At 44.8% G+C, this 23,623-nt stretch overlaps 1 protein-coding gene across 1 annotated transcript in view; it reads right to left on the reverse strand.

Annotated features, from left to right (window-relative positions):
• Positions 1-14,318, reverse strand: part of LOC124795282 (putative phospholipase B-like lamina ancestor) — a 149,003-nt gene extending 134,685 nt beyond the window's left edge. The window contains exon 1 of the mRNA XM_047259231.1: positions 14,154-14,318. The gene's annotated coding sequence lies outside the window, so the exon portion shown is untranslated. The remainder of the gene's footprint in view (positions 1-14,153) is intronic.
• Between the last annotated feature and the right edge of the window lie 9,305 nt (positions 14,319-23,623).

Here is a 23,623-nt window from a genome sequence, read left to right on the forward strand (position 1 = left end):
TCCTTTCCTTTGCTAACCTCTTCATCTCAGAGTAGCACTTGCAACCTACGTCCTCAATTATTTGCTTGACGTATGCCAATCTCTGTCTTCCTCTACAGTTTTTGCCCTCTACAGCTCCCTCTAGTATCATGGAAGTCATTCCCTCATGTCTTAGCAGATGTCCTATCATCCTGTCCCTTCTCCTTATCAGTGTTTTCCACATATTCCTTTCCTCTCCGATTCTGCGTAGAACCTCCTCATTCCTTACCTTATCAATCCACCTAATTTTCAACATTCGTCTATAGCACCACATCTCAAATGCTTCGATTCTCTTCTGTTCCAGTTTTCCCACAGTCCATGTTTCACTACCATACAATGCTGTACTCCAGACGTACATCCTCAGAAATTTCTTCCTCAAATTGAGGCTGGTATTTGATATTAGTAGACTTCTCTTGGCCAGAAATGACTTTTTTGCCATTACATACTGGTCTCCAATTACTTTTAATCATTATTAACTGTGGCCAAGTTGGCAAACTTTACGAATCATGACTGTGTAGAATAATTATTTGCATTTTTCTGATGCCATTCACATTTATTTCTTTTGTGTTTAATATGCTCAAACACTTTCAAGCATGTTTTGCTCATCATCACGTGTTTACATAACAAAGTATATCAAATGCAAAACCATCGCATGCGTATCTGGCTGCACATGGAGTCTGGACCCCTCCACCATCCTCCCCCAATATAAGTCCCTCATCCGCCCTATCCTCTGCTACGCCCACCCTGCCCGGCTCTCCACCCCTCCTACCTTTTACAAATCACTCCAAACCCTCGAACGCCGTGCTCTCCGCCTCGCCTATCGCCTATCTCCCCTCCTCCACATGGATCCTGTACGACCTAGTTCCGTTCCCACACCTCCTCCTTTTCCTCGAATGGATATGGATCCTCTACACCTCCCATAAACTTGATCCCCCTCACCCGCTTGTCTCTCGCATCCTCTGCCGCCCCCGTCCGCTGCCGCGCCTGTATTCCCACGTCCCACCTGCTCTCCACCTCTCCACTCTCCTTACCCTCTCCCAAGGTGGTTTCCTCCAGCTCCCCCTCCCTGATGATGCCCTCATCCCCTCCATCTACCCCTCCTATCAACTTTGGTCCTCCCCTTCCGCTTCCTGTGTTTTTTCCTTAGGGCATCCCTTCTCTCCCTCCTCCTCCCCAGGTTTCCCCTACCCCCCCCCCCCATACCTTCTTTCCTCCCTCCATATCCTCTGCCACTGACATCTCCACTCTCCCTTCTCCCTCCTCCCCTACCTTTTTCCCCTTTTGGCACGTCCCGGGACTCGCACAAGTCACGTGAACATTAGCGCGCCGGAAGATCATCGCCAACGGTTTTGTGTGTGTGTTGTCGTGTTTGTGCTTCAGTGTCTTTCGTCGCCCACGCTCCATCGTTCACGTGTGTCGTCTTAATCATCAGTGTTCGTGTACAGTGCTAACAGTTTCTTTGTTTTTCTTCGCGTGTGAACGGCTTCGTGTTTTTTCGTTACTGTGTCTACTGTGTTTTGTCCACCGTTATGTTATGTTCATTCTGTGTCTCCATTATTTTTCTCTTGTACTGCCTGTGGCTGAAGAGCGGCGTACTGTTGCCGCTGCCAGCCCACCTTGTGCAAGGTGTCAAATGACAATAAAGAAAAAAAAATCGCATGCGTACAGACTGTCGTACAGACTGTCGCCGTGTTTTTTTTTTTTTTTTTTAATTTCTTCGTTGTTTACAAGTACTGATATGCCCAAAACCTTGCTATGTGTTTTAACCAGCATCGCCCTTTGTTTTTTATATTTTCTTCGCAAATTTTCACTATGTTCGTTTTAATCAGTCACCGTTTTATCACCTGTTTTTATTGTTATATCGAAATACAATAAAGGAAAAAAAACTCACGCGTTACTATAAATGTGACGTATTTCATATTCGATGTGACTATCAAGAAGAAATTCTGTTTGCCTTCTAACATAATTTCGTCCCTACAGACATCGTTAGTTCATGAGAAAGCAGCATCCAGAAAATTATGCGTCCCCCTCCCCACTCGCCTGTAAACTTTGTCTCTTCTGACATTTATCAAAGGCGTATATCTAGCCTGAATTTTTTCTTTAAATCGAGGAGAGAGCCAGTATACACAGTATTTATCTCGTGCACCATTTCTTCGTTCTTTACAAGTACCGATATGCCCAAAACCTTATTGATTTCTTTGCCATCGTAAAATTGAGACCTTCAGGGCCTCCCTTTCATCTGACGAGGCATTCTTTATACTTTACGTTACATTCGCTGCGATACACACGTTAAAAGAATTCTTATATATAATATGGAATTCAACGCTTGCAAACATGGCTAAGTATGATACAAATAATGGGAACAGTAATAGTACATTGGAGAAAAGAAATACAGTTACTATACGTTTGTGAAAAGTAGAATAATAAAGATAAATTAAAAGTTGGTAGATTTAAGCTGCCGCTCGGGATTAGCCGAGCGGTCTGGGGCGCTGCAGTCATGGGCTGTGCGGCTGGTCCCGGCGGAGGTTCGAGTCCTCCCTAGGGCATGGGTGTGTATGTGTGTTTGTCCTTAGGATAATTTAGGTTAACTAGTGTGTAAGCTTAGGGACTGATGACCTAGGCAGTTAAGTCCCATAAGATTTAAAAATAAAATAAAAAGATATAAGCTGTAAACAGCGGCAGCAATGGACGTGAGGAAGGGGTAGGACACGGAGGGAGAAAGAGGAATGTGACAAGTAATGAAGAGAGGGACGCGACTGACTGGGAAACGAAAAGAGAGGCAACAGTAACAGTAGGAAGATGTCACTATTTACTTCACTGTTTGAACGAGAGAAATGGTCATGTGTGTTAAGTTTTTAGGAGAAAGTGTTTCAGATTTGTCTCAAATTACCTACGCACCCCTGCTTCGCACGGGAAGCACTAAATATCCCCAGTTGTCAGTTTTAATACTCATATCACTGATCCAGTACTTCCCTATATGATACATCTACAATTCGTGTGTCAAAAGACGCCTTTTCGACAGCATCTATTCAATGCAGCTGCAGAAACTCGTCCAAGTTCATAACATGTACCCAATGGCAAAAATGTTTAAAACACGGTAGATGTGGCCGTGTGTGGCGAAGGGCACTATTCGCTCCAAAGTCATATTCCCCCCCCCCCCCCCCCCCCCCCCCACTGTGCCACTCACGGATTGCGCGAGGGAAAAAAGACTGTCTGAACGCCTCAGTAAGAGCTCTAATTTCCCTTATCTTTGAATGGTGATCATTGGGCCGTTTGAAAGTTGGTGATAATAATATATGCTCTGCATTTTTGGCGAAGATCGGATTTTGGAATTTAGTGAGGAGCCCCTTCCGTTTAGCGCGTAGTTAAAAAATGGTTCAAATGGCTCTGAGCATTATGGGACTTAACTTCTGAGGTCATCAGTCCCCTAGAACTGAGAACTACTTAAACCCAACCAACCTAAGGACATCACACACATCCATGCCCGAGGCAGGATTCGAACCTGCGACCGTAGCGGTCACGCGGTTCCAGACTGAAGCGCCTAGAACCGCTCGGCCACACCGACCGGCTAGCGCGTAGTCTATCTGCTAGTGTCTCCCACTTCAAAGTTTCTAAGAGATTTGTAACGCTCTCGCGATGGCTAAATGTACCAGTCACGAATATCGCCGCTCTTCTTTGGACCTCTCAATCTCTTGAATCAGACCCAAATGGTAAGGGTCCCATACAGACGAACAATACTCTAAGGCTGGACGAACTAAAGCATTGTAAGCAATTTCCTTAGTTGTATGACTGCATCGCTTCAGAATTCTACCAATACACCGCAATCTAGAGTTCGCCTTACCCGTTACTTGTGTAATATGATCATTCCATTTGAGATCATTTCGAACAGTCACACCCAGATACTTGACGGATGTTACCGCTTCCAAAAACTGGGCATTTATCTTGTACTCGTACATTAATGGCGATTTTGCTTTGTTGTACACAGTAGTTTACACTTACTAATATTGAGAGATAACTGCCAGTCATTACACCACGCGTTTATTTTCCGCAAATCCTCACTGATATGTTCACAACTTTATCGTGTGACACTACGTTTCTGTAGACTACAGCGTCATCGGCAAACAATCTAATGCCGCTGTCAGTACCATCAATCAGATCGTTTATGTACGAGTAAATCGTAAAAAGCAGCGGACCTATTGCGCTGCCCTGAGGCACACCTGATGTTACGCTTGTTTCTGTTGAAGTCTCCCCATTCAGGACGACATACTGCTCTCTGTCTGTTAGAAAACTTTCTGTCTAACTGCATGTGTCATGGGATAGACCGTAAGCGCGCACTTTTTGGAGCAAGCGACGGAAGAAAGTCGAATGGCTTTCGAAAGTCGCGGAATATGGCATCAACCTGGGAGCCGGTATCTAGAGCCTGTCGTATATCATGCACAAAGAGGGCCAACTGTGTCTCGCATGACCACTGTTTCCTTAAACCGTGCTGGTTTCTGCAGATGAGCTTCTCAGAGTCTAAAAAGGTCATCATGTCTGAACACAAAATACGTTCCAGGATTCTACATCAAATCGATGTCAGTGAAATTCGCCGTTAATTATGTGCATCCGATTTTCCGCCGCCGGCCGGTGTGGCCGTGCGGCTCTAAGCGCGTCAGTTTGGAACCGCGTGACCGCTACGGTCGCAGGTTCGAATCCTGCCTCGGGCATGGATGTGTGTGATGTCCTTAGGTTAGTTAGGTTTAAGTAGTTCTAAGTTCTAGGGGACTGATGACCTCAGTAGTTAAGTCCCATAGTGCTCAGAGCCATTTGAACCATTTTTTGATTTTCCGCCCTTTTTATAGATTGCTACGACATGGGCCTTCATCCAGTCCCGTTGGAATTTTCCGCTGTTCCAATAATCTCTGATAGATGATGGATAACAATGGTGCTATATTTGTAGCATAGTCAACATAAATTCTTACGGGGATACCGCCTGGGCCAGATACGTTTTTTGATAAATTGTTTGAGAAAAGTCGCGAATATTCTACTTTTTTCTTGCACAGAGAAACTTCGGTACGTACCGTTATAAACACGGACTACTCGCCGAATAAAAAAGTAGCAGTCGCGTGGTTCCGGACTGAAGCGCCTAGAACCGCTCGGCCACCGCGGCAGGCAGAGCTGCTAAGGCTCTGTAAAGTAACAGTAATGTACGAACTTAAACATGGTGATCTCACGCACAGGGTTACGTTTCGCGAATGGGTTCTATTTACACAGGTACATTAATTCCCAAAACTGTCGACATGGGGCGCCGATAGACATATTCTGCTTAATGAGTAACCGCTTCACGATCAGAAAATGGGGGTGTGGTGCGCAGTAAGTAGTGACAGAATAATAGGCCCAAAATATATTTTTTTAATGACACAGTTAACAGTCACAGGCATATGCAAAACATTTTGCAACCGTCTTTTAATGAGTCAATTGAAAAAGAATGACGCTTCGCGTTTTTTCAACAGGATTCGGCAAGGACTCGTGCAGCGAACGTTTCTTTGCACGCACTTAACGATGACAGAACCATTAATTCAATTTCTCAAAGATAATTATATCGCGTGATGAAAAATTTCTTCAGTAGATGTCAGGAACGCGTGGAAAACACTGGCTGGCAGTTCCAACATCTCCTTGCATGACATGGGTGAGTACAAAATTTATTTGGATGTATTTTACATTTAGTTCTGCGGTAGCAGACAGGCGACACGGCATCTGATTCACCAAGCAATGGAGGGCTCGTTGGTTGTCAACTACTACACAGTTCGTGCTGTCATCGGATGAATGGAACACCCTTAAAAATGGTTCAAATCGCTCAGAGCACTATGGGACTTAACATCTGAGGTCATCAGTCCCCTAGACTTAACAAGGGAACCTCCCCATTGCACCCCCCTTAGATTTAGTTGTAAGTTGGCACAGTGGATAGGCCTTGAAAAACTGAACACAGAACAATCTAGAAAACAGGAAGAAGTTGTGTGGAACTATGAAAAAAAAGCAAAATATACTGAGTAATGCCGGCACGGTAGTTCAGCGTGTTCGGTCAGAGGGCTAGCTGCCCTCTGTAATAAAAAACTGAGTTAATCGATCAACAACGAACTTAAACGGATGTCTTACGACGTCCGCCCCGAACAGATGCAACGAACAAAAGCGAACAAAATGAGATTAAAAAAAAAAAAAGCGCCGTGGTCCGGTGGTTAGCGTGAGCAGCTGCGAACCGAGAGGTCCTTGGTTCAAGTATTCCCTCGAGTGAAACGTTTACTTTCTTTATTTTCGCAAAGTTATGATCTGTCCGTTCGTTCATTGACGTCTCTGTTAACTGTAATAAGTTTAGTGTCTGTGTTTTGCGACTGCACCGCAAAACCGTCTTCGGGTTCCACCTCGTTCCACGACTTCTTTGCAATATTTAATTGTGCTTTTTTCCTCCATCCTTTAAATTTCTTAAATTTATTTGTTACTTCACTCCATAATCTATATTTTCGTCTTTTGATTGGTTTGGACAGTAACCTGTATTGGAGCATTCCCTTCATGCAACCCAAAGAAATACCATCAGATTGAAGTCGCAGTATTTCCTCTTCGTGTTCTTCGTACGGATCGTCAACAATCTCATCATCTGGTACATACAGCCCCGCAGCAATCAGCAAGGTATCATCATCACCACACGTACTGTTTATCAACAAATGTAGTAAAGAATCATACAAATGTTCGACAATCGTTCGATCCCTTAAGGAACTTCCTGATTCCTTACAGTTCGGAAAATATTCATTGACCTCGTTATTGAAGTCGCGAGCTATATTTGCTGGATTCATATTGCCCACGGAATACATCTCACGTATTTAATGCACTCTCGTCCAAAGTAGCGAAAAGTCAACTACCAGCCAGGGAGCCTCGTTAGCAGGAATACTCTTTCTTCCATGCGCTGTAGTCGACTGACATCGTGTGTTTCGATTTTTGTTTAGTTGTAGCGTCCCCATACTACGGCGCAGTTATCTCGCATCGGAAGGACGGACCGACAGCTGCTCACGCTAACCACGGGACCATGGCGCTCGTGCACTTATTCTGTCCTTGTTGTTGCATATGTTGCACATGGACTACTCAGTTTATATATTTCGCTTATTTTTTCATAGTTCCACACAACTTCTTCCTGTTAAATCTGAGGGGGGTGCGATGGGGAGGTTCCCTTGTTAGAACTACTTAAACCTAACTAACCGAAGGACATCACACACATCCATTGCCGAGGCAGGATTCGAGCCTGCGACCGTAGCAGTCGCGCGGTTCCGGACTGAAGCGCCTAAAAACCGGAACACCCTTATTTCGACCAAAATACCGCTCGTGTAAAACGTCGCTTGTTAGGAATCAAATATGTCGACGTGGAGAACTGACAGAACGACAGTATGGGTAGCAGTGTACTTTTGTCTGCCGTAGTTCAGTACAGAAGAGAGCTAGGGCAGGGGCTCCCCGCGTGCGCTTCACGGGGCAACGCTAGTAGCTTCCTTCGCTAACAGGTAGCTCGGGTTTGCCGACCGCCCCACGCATGCAACAGGTGGCGCGCCACAACCTGCAGCTGTTGCCTTGGCAACGCGTTCTGTGCCAGGCAGCGCGAGCTGCGTGAACACGCTCCGCGTGCGTGCGCCTTGCGCCACGGCTGAGCGCCTCCAGGCAGCCAAAACGCGGCCACGTGCACCAGAGCCAGAGCCCCGGAAATTGCCTCACGTGGAACCCGCATAAACGCTGCTATCGCGGCCGGCGCGCGCAATGCCGCACAGGCTTCGCGCAGTAACTGGCTCGAATCTGCGTCATCACACAATTGGAACAAACGCGAAACGCCAGCGCCGATTTCTTTTTATGCTTTGGAATGTGCGTCAAAAGGATCCAATTTATACACTCAAAACGTGTATGGTCTGCTTACAAACGTTCCTGCTTAAACTTAGACGTTCGTGCTTAAGGGGGGTAGGACGTCAAACGGGCCGACTTGGAGTGGGAGAGGCTTCACAGGACATTTTAATTTCCACTGTCTATACTTTTACAAATTAATTCATAAAACTTTGTCAGGATGACCAGGAAGGATTCAGAATTCACACTCACAGCAGTGGAAGTTCAAAAACATAACAAAATAAATATTCTTTTACATGTGAAATTTCATCATTTTTTTCACTTACTAATGGCAACATTTGTTGCTATAGGTACACTTTTCTTCAGAAGTAAGAGAGATTCATCGATGAATTTTGCACAGCATACAAGCCATACTTAAAGGTGTGTGAAACTCTGGAATTTTATAAATCTATTAAAAACTGTGGTAAAAATTGAGGTAATTAACTAGAAAATTTGTGTTTTTTTCTAAATATGAAGTTTAAAATATAACAGCTCATTCGTTTTTTCATAAATTAAATAAATTCTAGAGTCTCATACACCGGTAAGTATGGTTTGTATGCTGTGCAAAATTCATCGAAGAATCTCTCTTCTAACTTATGAAGGAAAGTGTACCTATAGCAACAAATGCAGCCACTAGTAAGTCAAAGAATGATGAAATTTTACATGCAAAAAAAAATTATTTTGTTATGTTTTCGATCTTCCACTGCAATGAGTGTGAATCCTGAATCCTTCCTGGTGATGCTGAAAAAGTTTTATGAATTTATTTGTAAAAGTACAGACAGTGGAAATTAAAATGTCCTGTGATGCTTCTCCTAGCCCCCTTAAAGAAGGCAAAAAAAAAAAAAAATCCTATGTGGATGAAGTAGGCGAACAACGAACAATAATTAGTAGGACAGGAGCCGTTATACAGAAGTACAGCCTTTGATACAGATAACTCATTGGTATACGAAGCCAACGGTGTGAAGTGAACCGTATTACACGACAGTAGCTCATGTAACATTTAATTAGGGTCGGTTTAATGAAATTTCTACATCTTCTGAAACTTACTGACGCTGCTCTTTATACACGCCAAGACAAAGAAGACATCGATATCATATGAGTGTCCCGAGAAGAAAGCTGCGGCAAATCGAACACAAAGGTACGAGTAATTCAGCGCTATAGGGTACAAGGCTGTCCACTGTACTGTGGACGACAAACAGAGTTTATGAATTTCTGTACACCGTTGTCCGTCCCCGGTAGCTGAGTGGTCAGCGCCACAAAATGACAGCCCTAAGGGGCCCGGGTTCGATTCCCGGCTGGGTCGGAGATTTTCTCCGCTCAGGGACTGGATGTTGTGTTGTCCTAATCATCATTTTATTCCCATCGACGCGGAAGTCGCCGAAGTGGCGACAAATCGAAAGACTTGCACTCGGCGAACCGTCTACCCGACGGGATGCCCCAGTCACACGACATTTATTTATTTGTACACCGTTACAATAAGATGGCTGGGTTCCATATAATCGGGCAATGGAAAATGTAGATTCTGTGAGTGTTTTAATTGTGTAATCATCGCTAGGAAGACTTTTTAAACCAGGAATGAGCCGATTCGTGCAGTACGAGACACATGCCATTACAGCAGGACGGAGAACAACCGAAACGAATAAAGACATCGGCTTTAGGAGCGACTCCAAAGCTGGTGGACACACACATCATAGTGCACGCGTACAGAGAATTCTACTACTATTACGGAATCACACTACTAATTTCGAAAATTCTGTAACTATGACCGTATTATCGCAATACTAAAGGTCCTAATAAACACAGTTAAAAAAAGATTCACTAGCGCCTTGTAAGAAGCACATGGCTAGACCTTCAGTTAAATTTTTAATTACATTATTGACGTCCCTCTCTTTCAGATATGAACAAACTGCGCAGAAAAATGTGTCTCCTTCCATCACGCTGAAGGAACAGGTAAATACTGGATAGCGCGAGATGGACTTCAGCCGTGTATTTCCTGCAGTAAACAAATAGGTACAGGTAATGTACATTATCTCCGACAGGGAAAAGTAAACAACAGGAACTGAAGATTACCAGAAAGTGCTCGGATGCAAAATGGTGCGAGGCAGCGATGGAGTCGTTCTTTGCTGCTCAACTTATACATCGAAGTGACAATGAAGAAAATGAACAGACGATTCAGAAACTGGATTAAAATGCAGGGCCAAGGCCTATCAATTGCAAGATTTTCTGTTAACATTACTATTCGCAGTGAAATTGAGGAAGCATTAGAAGGTCAGTTGAATACAAGGGAAACAAACATTAAAGTGTCAAGTAGCAACAAAAAGTGATTTTCGACAACCTTAAAATTATTATTGGGGATTACGCCGCAGCTAAAGTGAACGAATTATGTTACCTTGATAGCAAAGTAAAGGGTGAAGAGTGAAATAAGGAGTACACCAGAAGCAGACTACCACGGACAAAGAGTTCATCTATTGCCAAAAGAGAGGTAGTATCAAACACAGGGCTTAATCGGAGGAAAATATTTATGATAATGAAAGTTTAGGGCGTAGCATTGTATGGGAATCAGTGTGGCAAAACGAAAAATAATGGAGTAGAAGCTTCTGAGATGGTTTGTCGTGGGACTCATAAAAATTTAGTGGATTAATGAGATTATAAATGACATTCTCTGCAGAACCGTTGACGAAAGGATTGTGTGGGGAACACTAAAGAGAGGAACGGACAAAATGATAGGACGGCGAAAAACCGTTGTAATAGAGGCCGTCGTAATGGGCAAAAATTGTATGGGAAGACAGAGATTGTAACATATAGAGGAAATAATTGTAGACGCTGAAAGTGCTGCTCTGAAATGAAGCGATGCTCACAGGAAAGAAAAATGTGGCGGGACCCACCAAAAGAGTCGGACGACAGAAAAAAGAAGAATATATTCGCACTTGGCGAACAATGCTTCACCATAAGTTACTGACCTTCCATCGTTCCAGATAAGTTCACATATCGGTACAGCAAACGTGTTTCGTTGTATTTTGCATAAGGGACATCACGTGGTCTGGGAAACAACTGATAACGCTAGGCAGACTTAAGCTATGTATTTCCTTCCGCATCTGCCTCGGTATGTCCGGACAAGTATCTGTCTTCAAAACCTATTATTAAAAAAAAAAAAAAAAAAAAAAAAAAAAAAATATACTGAGTTAAAATACCATCAGCAGTATTATGTTGACGTGTCAGCACTGGAAACACTTTTGCATAATAGCACATATTACGAAACGCTGCAGTCAGCTTTTTTATGAGTGCTAAAGAATCTGGAAGTGGTCGACACGCACATCTGAAGCACACAAAACGCCCTACAGCAGCCACTGTTCGAGGGTACTGAATGAGCGACGTGGTGAAGATATCGGTCACCCATTCAGGTTCGAATCCACGTCCTGCCATCCTAGTTAAGATTCATCTGTGGTTTGCCTAAACCGCTTAAGAAAAATGCAGGACAGTTGCCTCTAAAAAGTACACGACCGATTTCCTTGAGTCCTTGCCCATTCCAAGGTTGTACTCGCTCTCCATTGACTGTGTTTTCGACCGAGCGTCCAGTTCCAGTCTTTCCTTATTCAGAATGTGCAGTAACCATATCTAGTTGAAGCACTAGTGGATAAATCGAGAATTAAAAAAAAAAGAGATAGCACGAATGCGACATATTTCCCTTTCGGTGCAGTGTCAAAGAAAAAAATGAAACTAAGAAGTCTACTGATGAGCATTAAGAATGATACGTGTTGACCAGACAGACGTTTCTCAGCAATGTTCATTATTGATTTCTACAGGAAAACCAGGAGTAGCTTATAAATCGGTACATATCCATCGTGTGAAGTTTTGTGAGCCGTAGACTACATGAAGAGTGCTTCTGGCGAAATTAGTCATTCGTAACTGGCATTTTATGAGGTGTTAATACAATGCACAATAAAATTTACTCTAGTCATTCGCTTAACAATGATTTCAAGGGTATGGGTGAATTAAAGTAATTTTGAGCTTTATATAATATCAGTTTGGGGAAGTTGCTACCAAACTTTCTGGTAAGTATTACGGTTCAACGGTGTCAAAAGGAACTCGGAGGAATCTAATCTCCTTTAGTGGTTCCCTGACAAGAAAGCAGAAACGTCTACAAACAGCTAAGTAGTGACTGTTGTGCCCCAGGCGAATGAGACGGTACCTTTACTGTTCATACTGTACACAAATAACTTATCGTTTATTATTAGCTGTAATATCAGGTTGTCCCAGATGATGCCGTTATCAGTGCGAAATTCAATCCAGTAAGAACTGGAGTAATATCCAGTTGCATCTCGACAAACTATCACCCTGATGTCAAGGCCAGAAACTTGTTCTCAATACAGGAAAATACGTCATGTACTTCACGAAACGTAAAAGCATGGTGTCCTTTAAGTATAAGATTAATGAGTCACAACTACAATCGGGCGTGCCATGCAAATATTTGGGAGCACCAGTTTGTGGAGGCATGAAATAGAGTGACCATACAATCTCACAAGGGAACCTCCCCATCGCACCCCCTTCAGATTTGGTTATAAGTTGGCACAGTGGATAGGGCTTGAAAAACGGAACACAGATCAATCGAGAAAACAGGAAGAAGTTGTGTGGAACTATGAAAAAATAAGCAAAATATACAAACTGAGTAGTCCATGTGCAACATCAGCCACATCAAGGAGAATATAAGCTCAAGAGCGCCGTGGTCCCGTGGTTAGCGTGAGCAGCTGCAGAACAAGAGGTCGTTGGTTCAAGCCTTCCTCAAATGAAGAGTTCACATTTTTTATTTTCGCAAAGTTATGATCTGTCCGTTCATTGACGTCTCTGTTCACTGTAATAAGTTTAGTGTCTGTGTTTTGCGACCGCACCGCAAAACCGTGCGATTAGTAGACGAAAGGACGTGCCTCTCCAATGGAAACTGAAAACATTTGATCGCAAGGTGATAGGTCAACCGATTCCTCCACAGGAAAACATGTCTGATATATTCTATACGACACTGGTGATGGCATGTGCGTCACATGACAGGAATATGTTGTCGACCCACCTAACTTATACACTTGGCTAATTGGTAAAAAGATTCTTCTACCTTGCCCGATTTAGGTTTTCTTGTGGATGTGATAATCACTCCCAAAAAAGTGATGAAAACATAACGGACGGACAGATAATAATTGTCCGAAAATAAAAACTTTCACTCGAGGTAAGACTTGAACTAAGGACATCGCGTTCCGCAGCTGCTGACGCTAACCACGGGACCACGGCGCTCCTGAGCTCTGACGATCCTTGATGTTGCCTATCTTACACATGGACTACTCAATTTGTATATTTTGCTTATTTTTTTTCATAGTTCCACACAACTTCTTCCTGTCTTCTCGATTGATCTGTGTTCCGTTGTTCAAGGCCTATCCACTGTGCCAACTTATAACTAAATCTGAGAGGGGTGCGATGGGGAGGTTCCCTTGTCAGCCGGCCGCTGTGGCCGAGCGGTTCTAGTCCGGAACCGCGCTGTTGCTGCGGTCGCAGGTTCGAATCCTGCCTCGGGCATGGATGTGTGTGAGGTCCTTAGGTTAGTTAAGTTTAAGTAGTTCTAAGTCTAGGGGATTGATGACCTCAGATGTTAAGTCCGATAGTGCTTTGAGCCATACAATCTCATTTCTATGTAGGTAAACCAAATGGTCGGTTAATTTTCATTGGTAGAGCACTTTTATGTAGCAGTTTGTATGCTACAGATGAGGTTGCATACAAAACTCTTGTCCATCCCATGGGACTCATATCAAGCCAACTTCACGGGTAACACGGACAGTATACAAAGAACGGAGCTCTAAATGGCCAAATGCTCGCTTGACTGCCGAGAGAGTGCAGTTGAAATGTCGAAAAGTCTTACTCTCAAGGGGAGACGTAGAATTCGCGTGACGACCCGCTTAGAAATCTTCAAGAAACGCCTTCAAGGGCAGGAACCACAAAAATTCTTCAGCTCCCTATGAGCTCAAACATTTAGGCACATAGTAATAAGTGCAGTCTTTTTGCCGTTCTCCATATTTGAACCCTCACATAGTAATTAATGAAGTACCCTCTGCCACACGGTTCACAGCGTATAGTCTTGGAATGTCTGGTCGGGTACTTCTTACCCGTGCTTGTACTCTGAGTGGCCGACAACGGGCAGAGCTAAGAGTTAGGGAGCAGAGCAGACAAGTTCAGATGGGATCGGGCGGCCAGCAGCCTAGGCTCACCTTGTCATCGAGGTCGTAGTGTACAGGCGCTGCGCTGTCGTAGTACCGGCGACTACATTCCTCACGGTCGCGACTGTCGAGGACTTGAAACCGCTCCGATTAGTCCCAAGCCCGGTGGCTCGCTGGTGCGTGCTGCTGGCTGTCCGCTGGCGGAATGGGCGCCCAGTGGCTGCGCGCACGCGAGGCGGCTGGCCCAGCCGGAATGCCCGTCACGTGACCGTCTGGGGCGGCGGGGTGGGGGAAGTCGGCCGTTCCACTCGTCTGGACGCCGCACACCCACTCTGGCACGTGGTCCCTTCCGTCTCGTTTCTCAGAAGTGACTCTGACCGACAAGGGCAGGGTACAAAGAAAAAAAATGTGTGTTTGGTCTCGACTGTGTGGTAGGCCAGGAGCTCAGAATGGCAACGCAAGTAGGGTTGCCAGGCGAACGACTTTAGCCGGACATTTTTACGGCCGTGTCCATCCAAATATATACCAGTCTGGCCTGTCTGCATTTCGTTACGGTTTTTAGTGATAAAGCGGAGAACGCACAACTATGGCTCACAAGCTAGAGACATAAGTGCGTGGGAGAAGTGCAAGGAGATGTAGCATACCAACCAATGTCATTGTGGTGTATGAGCCCTATGTTTTTCTTCCTAGATCGAACGAGCGTAACATAATATGAACTCACAACCACGCTATGGACAGAGCAAGGGAGGTAATGTAAAATGTGCCGATGAACAGCTGCCAAGCGAGGAGGAAGAATTTGGAGCAAACTGGAATAATATGTACACTACTGGCAATTAAAATTGCTACACCACAAAGATGACTGCTACAGACTCGAAATTTAACCGACAGGAAGAAGATGCTGTGATACGCAAATGATTAGCTTTTCATAGCATTCACACAAGGTTGGCGCCGGTGGCGACAGCTACAACGTGCTGACATCAGCAAAGTTTCCAACCGATTTCTCAGACACAAACAGCAGTTGACCGGCGGTGCCTCGTGAAACGTTGTTGTGATGCCTCGAGTAAGGAGGAAAAATGCGTACCATCACGTTTCCGACTTTGATAAAGGTCGGATTGTAGCCTATCGCGATTGCTGTTTATCGTATCGCGACATTGCTGCTCGCGTTGGTCGAGATCCAATGACTGTTAGCAGAATATGGAATCGGTGGGTTCAGGAGGGTAATACGGAACGCCGTGCTGGATCCCAACAGCCTCGTATCACTACCAGTCGAGATGACCGGCATCTTATCCGCATGGCTGTAACGGATCGTGCAGCCACGTCTCGATCCCTGAGACAACAGATGGGGACGTTTGCAAGATAAAAACCATCTGCACCAACAGTTCGACGACGTTTGCAGCATCTTGGACTACCAGCTCGGAGACCGTGGCTGCGGTTACCCTTGACGCTGCATCACAGACAGGAGCGCCTGCGGTGGTGTACTCAACGACGAACCTGGGTGCACGAATGGCAAAACGTCATTTTTTCGGATGAATCCAGGTTCTGTTTACAGCATCATGATGATCGCACCCGTGTTTGGCGACATCGCGGTGAACGTACGTTGGAAGCGTGTATTCGTCATCGCCATACTGGCGTTATCACCCGCCGTGATGGTATGGGGTGCCATTGGTTACACGTCTCGGTCACCTCTTGTTCGCATTGACGGCACTTTGAACAGTGGACGTTACATTTCAGATGTGTTACGACCCGTGGCTCTACCCTTCGTTCGATCCCTGCGAAACCCTACATTTAAGCAGGATAATGCACGACCGCATGTTGCAGGTCCTGTACGGGCCTTTCTGGGTACAGAAAATGTTCGACTGCTGCCCTGGACAGCACATTCTCCAGATCTCTCACCAGCTGAAAACGTCTGGTCAATGGTGGCCGAGCAACTGGCTCGTCACAATACGCCGGTCACTCCTCTCGATGAATTGTGGTATCGTGTTGAAGCTGCATGGGCAGCTGTACCTGTACACGCCATCCAAGCTCTGTTTGACTCAATGCCCAGGCGTATCAAGGCCGTTATTACGGCCAGAGGTGGTTGTTCTGGGTACTGATTTCTCAGGATCTATGCACCCAAATTGCGTGAAAATGTAATCACATTTCGGTTCTAGTATAATATATTTGTCCAATGAATACCCGTTTATCATCTGCATTTCTTCTTGGTGTAGCAATTTTAATGGCCAGTAGTGCACATAATTGCCAAAGACTGCTTTAAATCCAGAGTACGTAAATTTAGCACCCAATCTAAGCACTTTCAGTGGATGACATTAGTCAATGCTCCGACCTGTGAACATGCAGTAGAGACTACTGATATTTTGTCTGGAAATAACGTAAAGTTCGACAATAGTAAATTCTTTGATCAGCTGCATAATTTTGCGAAATCCATGCAAATAAGATGATCCTCAATTATTGAAATTGGTAGAATATTACTTTGCAAATCCAGACCCTAGTTCCAACGTCGTGAGGAAGTTTTCTTTCTTAAACGCCCAGTGGACAAAGGAACACACTAAAGTGCAAACCAAAACAGTCACATAGATGATGATGTGCCTGTGTAATTTAAAATTATCCTATCAAGTACTCCACGAAATTATTTCCAAGAAATATAACTTTCTTGATAAAGTGGCTTTATAAATGAAAAATGTTAAATGTTACCTACATATTATTGTTATTTCGTTATAAGTCTAACTGAAATGACGAAAGTTATTGAATGTCTTTTGCTTTTCTGTCTGCCAACAATAAGTAACTGTTTAATGAAAAACTTTTAGTTTATTTTGGTATAAGATGATCTTGCGAAAAAGACTGAGCAATTAAGAAGACTGAGTACTCAGTTGCTATCATTATTGCCAAATTATCAGGCTGCTTAATGACTGTTTATTTTAGTTTAACCACGTTTCAGTTTCATGTCGCAAAGCCTTACTGTAAGTGGTCATTAATAAACGTTTGAAAGTATCCAACAACAAACATTTCTGTTTAAAATAGGTAGTCCGGTTTTTAGGGCAAAATAAGTTGTGCATCACTCCGGTTCCCTGTACTCATGAAGATGGACGTTGACTGTAGATATTGTATCACAGACACAGTCCCTTTGACTGTTCAGAGATGTCGTTAAACCCGTCCAAAGATGTAAACAACCATGCATGAGCCGCGCCTATTAGACGGAGGGGGTGCGACAGCCAATCAGTTACAGTCATTCCACCAGGAAGGAGGTACACGGCTCGTGTTGTCTGTAGTTCAACCACGCCTAGACGTTCATTAGCGCGGTTCAATCGCGTTCACATGTTTTCTTTGTGCCAGGAAGGCCTTTCAATAAGGCAAGTGTCCAGGCGTCTCGGAGTGAACCAAAGCGATGTTGTTCAGACATGGACGAGATACAGAGAGACAGGAACTAGATGACTTGCCTCGCTCAGGCCGCCCTAGGGCTAATACTGCAAAGGATGACCGCTACTTACGGATTATGGCTCGGAGGAATCCTGACAGCAAGGCCACCATGTTGAATAATGCTTTTCGTGCAGCCACAGAACGTCGTTTTACGACTCAAACTGTGCACAATAGGCTGCATGATGAGCAACTTCACTCCCGACGTCCATGGCGAGATCCATCTTTGCAACCTAGACACCATACAGAGCGTTACAGATGGGACCAACAACATGCCGAATGGACCACTCAGGCTTGGAATCACGTTCTGTTCATCGATAAGTGTTGCATATGCCTTCAACCAGACAATTGTCGGAGACGTGTTTGGAGACGACCCGGTCAGGCCTTAGACACACTGTCCAGCGAGTGCAGCAAGGTGGAGGATCCCTGCTGTTTTGGGGACCGACGTTCGCCACTGGTGGTCATGGAAGGCGTCGTAATGGCTGTACGATACGTGAATGCCATCCTCCGACCGATAGTTCAACCGTATCGACAGCATATTGGCGAGGCATTCGTCTTCATGGACGACAATTCGCGCCCCTTTCGTGCACATCTTGTGAATGACTTCCTCCAGGATAATGCCATCGCTCGACTAGAGAGGCCAGCATGTTCTCCAGACATGAACCCTATCGAACATGCCTAGGATAGATTAATAAAGGGCTGTTTCTGGACGACGTGACCCACCAACCACTCTAAGGGATCTACGCCGAATCGGCGCTGAGGAGTGGAACAATCTGGACCAACAGTGCCTTGATGAACTTATGTTAGTATGCCACGACGAATACAGACATGCATGAGTCTAAGAGGTATGTACAGCAATCTGGACCACCACCTCTGAAGGTCTCGCTGTGCAATGTGTGGTTTTCATGAACAATAAAAAGGGTGGAAATGATGTTTATGTTGATCTCTACTCCAATTTTCTGTACAGGTTCCGTAGCTCTCGGCTATCCTTCACCACATATTCACAGCAGGTGACAGATGTGGAGTACTTTTTGGCCAGGACAATAATCGAACGAATTCTGTAACGAAGCAGGTCACGGCAGCAAAGGAAACTTGCGGTCTTGCGTAATCTGGCTTAAACAAGGCTCCGCCGAGACCTTAACACGACCGAAATGTAACCTTTGCTGTCCCAATTACCGGCCAAGAGAATCAGAGGCGATCATTTTGTGCACCCAATAATACTCTGTCCCATTAGACAGGCTATCGATTCGTATGATGATGCTGGATTCAGTCCGTGATAGGCAGAAAATCAAATTACCAAATTCTTCCACCTCAGACCCTTCATGCAGAGTTACAGGGATTGGACAACCACACGGAAACACCGCGACAAATGCATACTTGAATATATACGCAGGTGCCATCCAAGCTTGCAGCTTGCGCTGTTGTATTTGACCACGAAACGGCACCAGTGCGGTGTTCTCAAAAACGTTGTAGTCAGACAATGTTATTTGTATTTGTGAGTGCATCATGTCGCAGCCGAGTGAATTCGAACGTGGGTAAATTCTTGGTACTGGTATGGTGGATGCTTCCGTAACATAGGTAGCTTAACTGTTTGGTAGTTTAAGAAGCACCGTTACGAAGATTTATCGCGCATACAAGGAAAGCGGAAAAACGTTATCTGCTAAGTCACAACGCGGACGAAACTGCGTGTTGAGTGATCGTGACGGTCATTGAAGAGGACTGTGATGAAAAATAAGAGGACGACAGCTGCAAAGTCACTGCAAAACTGAATGTCGCCCTCGCGAATCTTGCCAGCACCAAAACGACACGAAGAGAGCATAATAAACAAGGGCTTGCAGGGCAAGTTGGAATTCGAAATCACCTATTAGTGATGCAAAGCAGCATAACAGGAAAACGTAGTGCTTAAGCCATAGATGCTAGACTGTGGAGAAATGGAAGAACGTCATTTGGTCGGATCAGTCTTCTGGCAGATTTTACGTTCCTAGAGTGAAGCATAACGGGGCTTCAGTGATGACTTGGGCAGCCATATTGTGGTGTTCCATGAGCCGCAGGGTTACTCTGCAAGGTCGCATTAACGTCAAGCATTGTGTGACCATTTTGGCTGCTCTGAACCATCCTACGGTGCAATGTTTGCACGTCAATAATGATGCTATATTCCAAGACGACAGAGCCCCTGTTCACACAGGTGGCATGTGAGATTGTCTGCACTTTTGCGTCTGCACAGTGAGTGTACTAATGTGTGCAAACCTAGCTTACCACTTAGCGCACAAATGGACAGAACATCTGAACTGTCTTCTCAAGCCCAGGGTGTTAAACAGCCATTCTAAATAATTACACTACTGGCCATTAAAATTGCTACACCAAGAAGAAATGCAGATGATAAACGGGTATTCATTGGACAAATATATTATACTAGAACTGACATGTGATTACATTTTCACGCAATTTGGGTGCATAGATCCTGAGAAATCAGTACCCAGAACAACCACCTCTGGCCGTAATAACGGCCTTGATACGCCTGGGCATTGAGTCAAACAGAGCTTGGATGGCGTGTACAGGTACAGCTGCCCAAGCAGCTTCAACACGATACCACAGTTCATCAAAAGTAGCGACTGGCGTATTGTGACGAGCCAGTTGCTCGGCCACCATTGACGAGACGTTTTCAGCTGGCGAGAGACCTGGAGAATGTGCTGGCCAGGGCAGCAGTCGAACATTTTCTGTATCCAGAAAGGCCCGTACAGGACCTGCAACATGCGGTCGTGCATTATCCTGCCGAAATGTAGGGTTTCACAGGGATCGAATGAAGGGTAGAGCCACGGGTCGTAACACATCTGCATTGTAACGTCCACTGTTCAAAGTGCTATCAATGCGAACAAGAGGTGATCGAGACATGTAACCAATGGCACCCCATACCATCACGCCGGGTGATACGCCAGTGTGGCGATGACGAATATGCGCTTCCAATGTGCGTTCACAGCGATGTCGCCAAACACGGGTGCGATCGTCATGATTCTGTAACCAGGACCTGGATTCATCCGAAAAAATGACGTTTTGCCATTCGTACACCCAGGTTCGTCGTTGAGTACACCATAGCAGGCGCTCCTGTCTGTGATGCAGCGTCAAGGGTAACCGCAGCCATGGTCTCCGAGCTGATAGTCCATGCTGCTGCAAACATCGTCGAACTGTTCATGCAGATGGTTGTTGTCTTGCAAACGTCCCCATCTGTTGACTCAGGAAATGGAGACGTGGCTGCACGATCCGTTACAGCCATGCGGATAAGATGCCTGTCATGTCGACTGGTAGTGATACGAGGCCGTTGGGATCCAGCACGGCGTTCCGTATTACCCTCCTGAACCCACCGATTCCACATTCTGCTAACAGTCATTGGATCTCGACCAACGCGAGCAGCTATGTCGCGATACGATAAACCGCAATCGCGATAGGCTACAATCCGACCTGTATCAAAGTCGGAAAGGTGATGGTATACATTTCTCCTTCTTACACGAGGCATCACAACAACGTTTCACCAGGCAACACCGGTCAACTGTTGTTTGTGTATGAGAAATCGGTTGGAAACTTTGCTGATGTCAGCACGTTGTAGCTGTCGCCACCGGCGCCAACCTTGTGTGAATGCTCTGAAAAGCTAATCATTTGCATATCACAGCATCTTCTTCCTGTCGGTTAAATTTCTCGTCTGTAGAACGTCATCTTCGTGGTGTAGCAATTTTAATGGCCAGTAGTGTATGAACCTGACCCTGAAGTCAGCTAATATCATGCGCAGATCATAACAAAAATCATTAGAAATGTTGCTGTCACTTAACTAGAATGCATGAATTAATAAGAGTGAAAGTTTGGAATCTATTATAGAAAGACAAAAGAGCTGTTCCCTTTTTATTATACATATAAATATCAACTATGCTTTCAGGGGCCAAGTGATAAACAACAATCACGTTCAATTACTTTTGACACTCAATAACAAAATATTTCTCTTGGACATATTGAATTGACTATTATTCAAATCGTTATCTCTACATATGAAAATTTTTTTAGCGCAGTAAAGAATGATTAAAATCTTCATTCATTTACATCTACAATGTTCAGCTGGTCAATGAGCCGAGTTGGTGGAGAATAAATTTACTTTTTGAACCAATGAAAAAACTCTCATGTACTCAATATGAGAGTGGGTTAGTATCCTAGCCTTTGATATTCAATGGTCAAAGCATATGCAAGTTGGAGTGAGCAAAATCTAGACTCAACATTTACTGTGGTCTAATGCGTGATGGTACTTTACCAAGTGACATCTGCAACGGCGTTGTCTCCATGCTGGGTTTGAAATGCCAATTCCCTCCTCTGGCCTTGACTGAATTCACTCAGTCTCAACTTCCTGCGTTCTGTAGAACGTTAATTTTTCCCCAGTCAAAATAATAGCAATTGCACAATCGCTAAGGGCTGGAGTGACGTGCACATGTTCTTTACCCACAAAAATACCTCTTTGCTGTCTGTCGCCATGATACGTGAAGCATATCGTCCACACTGTGCAGAAAGCAAAGCTCTCAATGCCCTCGCTATTTCCCACACATTTGTGTGGTCCACTGTGTGATGAGAGAGATATCTAGAAATTTTAGTTCTGAAAAAGCAGGGGATCTCCCCACCGTGTCATGTCTGCATTACCCAGTATGGCTTCAGCCAATCGCCGTCTCATTAGAGATGAATTTTATTTTTCTTGCTGGGTCGCATCCTAGCCCTGTTAAAACTGTCCAGCCACTTACCCTCCAGCCTGGCCATATTTACGTTAAAAGGAATAATGTATTGTTCTCGCCTTATCCCTTTCTGCGGTGAAGCTCGCCGTTCTCTTGTTAAGTGGGGTTTTTCGATGCCATTAACCACCTGCTCTGTTCGCCTCCAAAATGCTTTTCACTTTAACTCATTTATTCGTGCCCCTGTCCATATATTGGTGGATATTGTTTTGTTAGTTTTCGGTACATGAGATTACTGCAATTGCCTTTTGTTGATATAATGTAGTTATTATTTCTTGAGGATCTCATCCTGTACCGTACTGTCATTATGGGTCAAGCTCATGTAAGGTCCGTAAAAACTGGACGCCTTACACACAAAGTCCAGGACTGGTTTTGTGACCATGAAGATGAATTTTCTCCCCTTCGTTGGTCATCACAGTCATCTGATCTCAATATTATTGAGCCTTTGTGGTTGACTTTGGATAACAGTGTGCCATACCGCTATCCATCTCTGTCACCATTACCTGAGTCTGTAATCTCGTGGTTAGCGTTGCTGACTCTGTATGACGGATCCCTGTGTTCGATTCCGGTCAGGGTTGAGGATTTTCTACAGTAGGGAAGTGTCACGTGTGTGAAGCTCTCATCATCATTTCATCCTCGTCAATGCGCAAGTTGCTGAAGTGGAGTCAAGTAAAACGGCTTGCACCATGAGGGCGAACTACCCAGAAGGGGACGAAGAATAGTATAAGATACCCTTGAAAGTCTTACATGATCTGTATATATCCAGTCCGAGACGACTGCAAGCTGTTCTGAATGCGAAACGGTTTCCCTACATCGTATTATACACGGTAATGTGTTGTGTTTTTGGTGTTTCTGTATCTTCGCCCACTCCCTGGACCTCTACCGCGACGCGGTATGCGGAATTGAAACTCGCTTAGAAAAATGACATGGCACCATGTCAGTGCTCAGAGTCGTTGCTGGGCGCACGATGCTTGGCACACTTCTGTGTGCTGCCACAGGAAGGGAAACCGCAACAATACTCACAGTGCTGACACTCCGTGGTGCTCCACGTGTCTTCGCGCTGTCTGTGTGGACACTTTGTCTTGCTGCCAACAAGTCTATTTCCTCAGTCAAGGTATGTGACGTGGCCTTACAAACCTGCACGGTCGGACCCACATTCTGTTTGTCCTCTAGGGTGCAAGTCGCGCTAGGCCACTAAGATCCTACACGACATTGACTATGGCTCTCCTGAACCCAGCGATTCCATATTCTCCTCACAATGGTGGTATCCCGATCAATGCGAGCAGAGAAATCACGGAACGTAAACCACAGTTTCAATAGACCACGTCCCACTGTAATCGAATTCCGATACAT

The sequence above is a fragment of the Schistocerca piceifrons genome, chromosome 1 (genome assembly GCF_021461385.2).
Source record: "Schistocerca piceifrons isolate TAMUIC-IGC-003096 chromosome 1, iqSchPice1.1, whole genome shotgun sequence".
Taxonomy (NCBI): Eukaryota; Metazoa; Arthropoda; class Insecta; order Orthoptera; family Acrididae; genus Schistocerca; species Schistocerca piceifrons.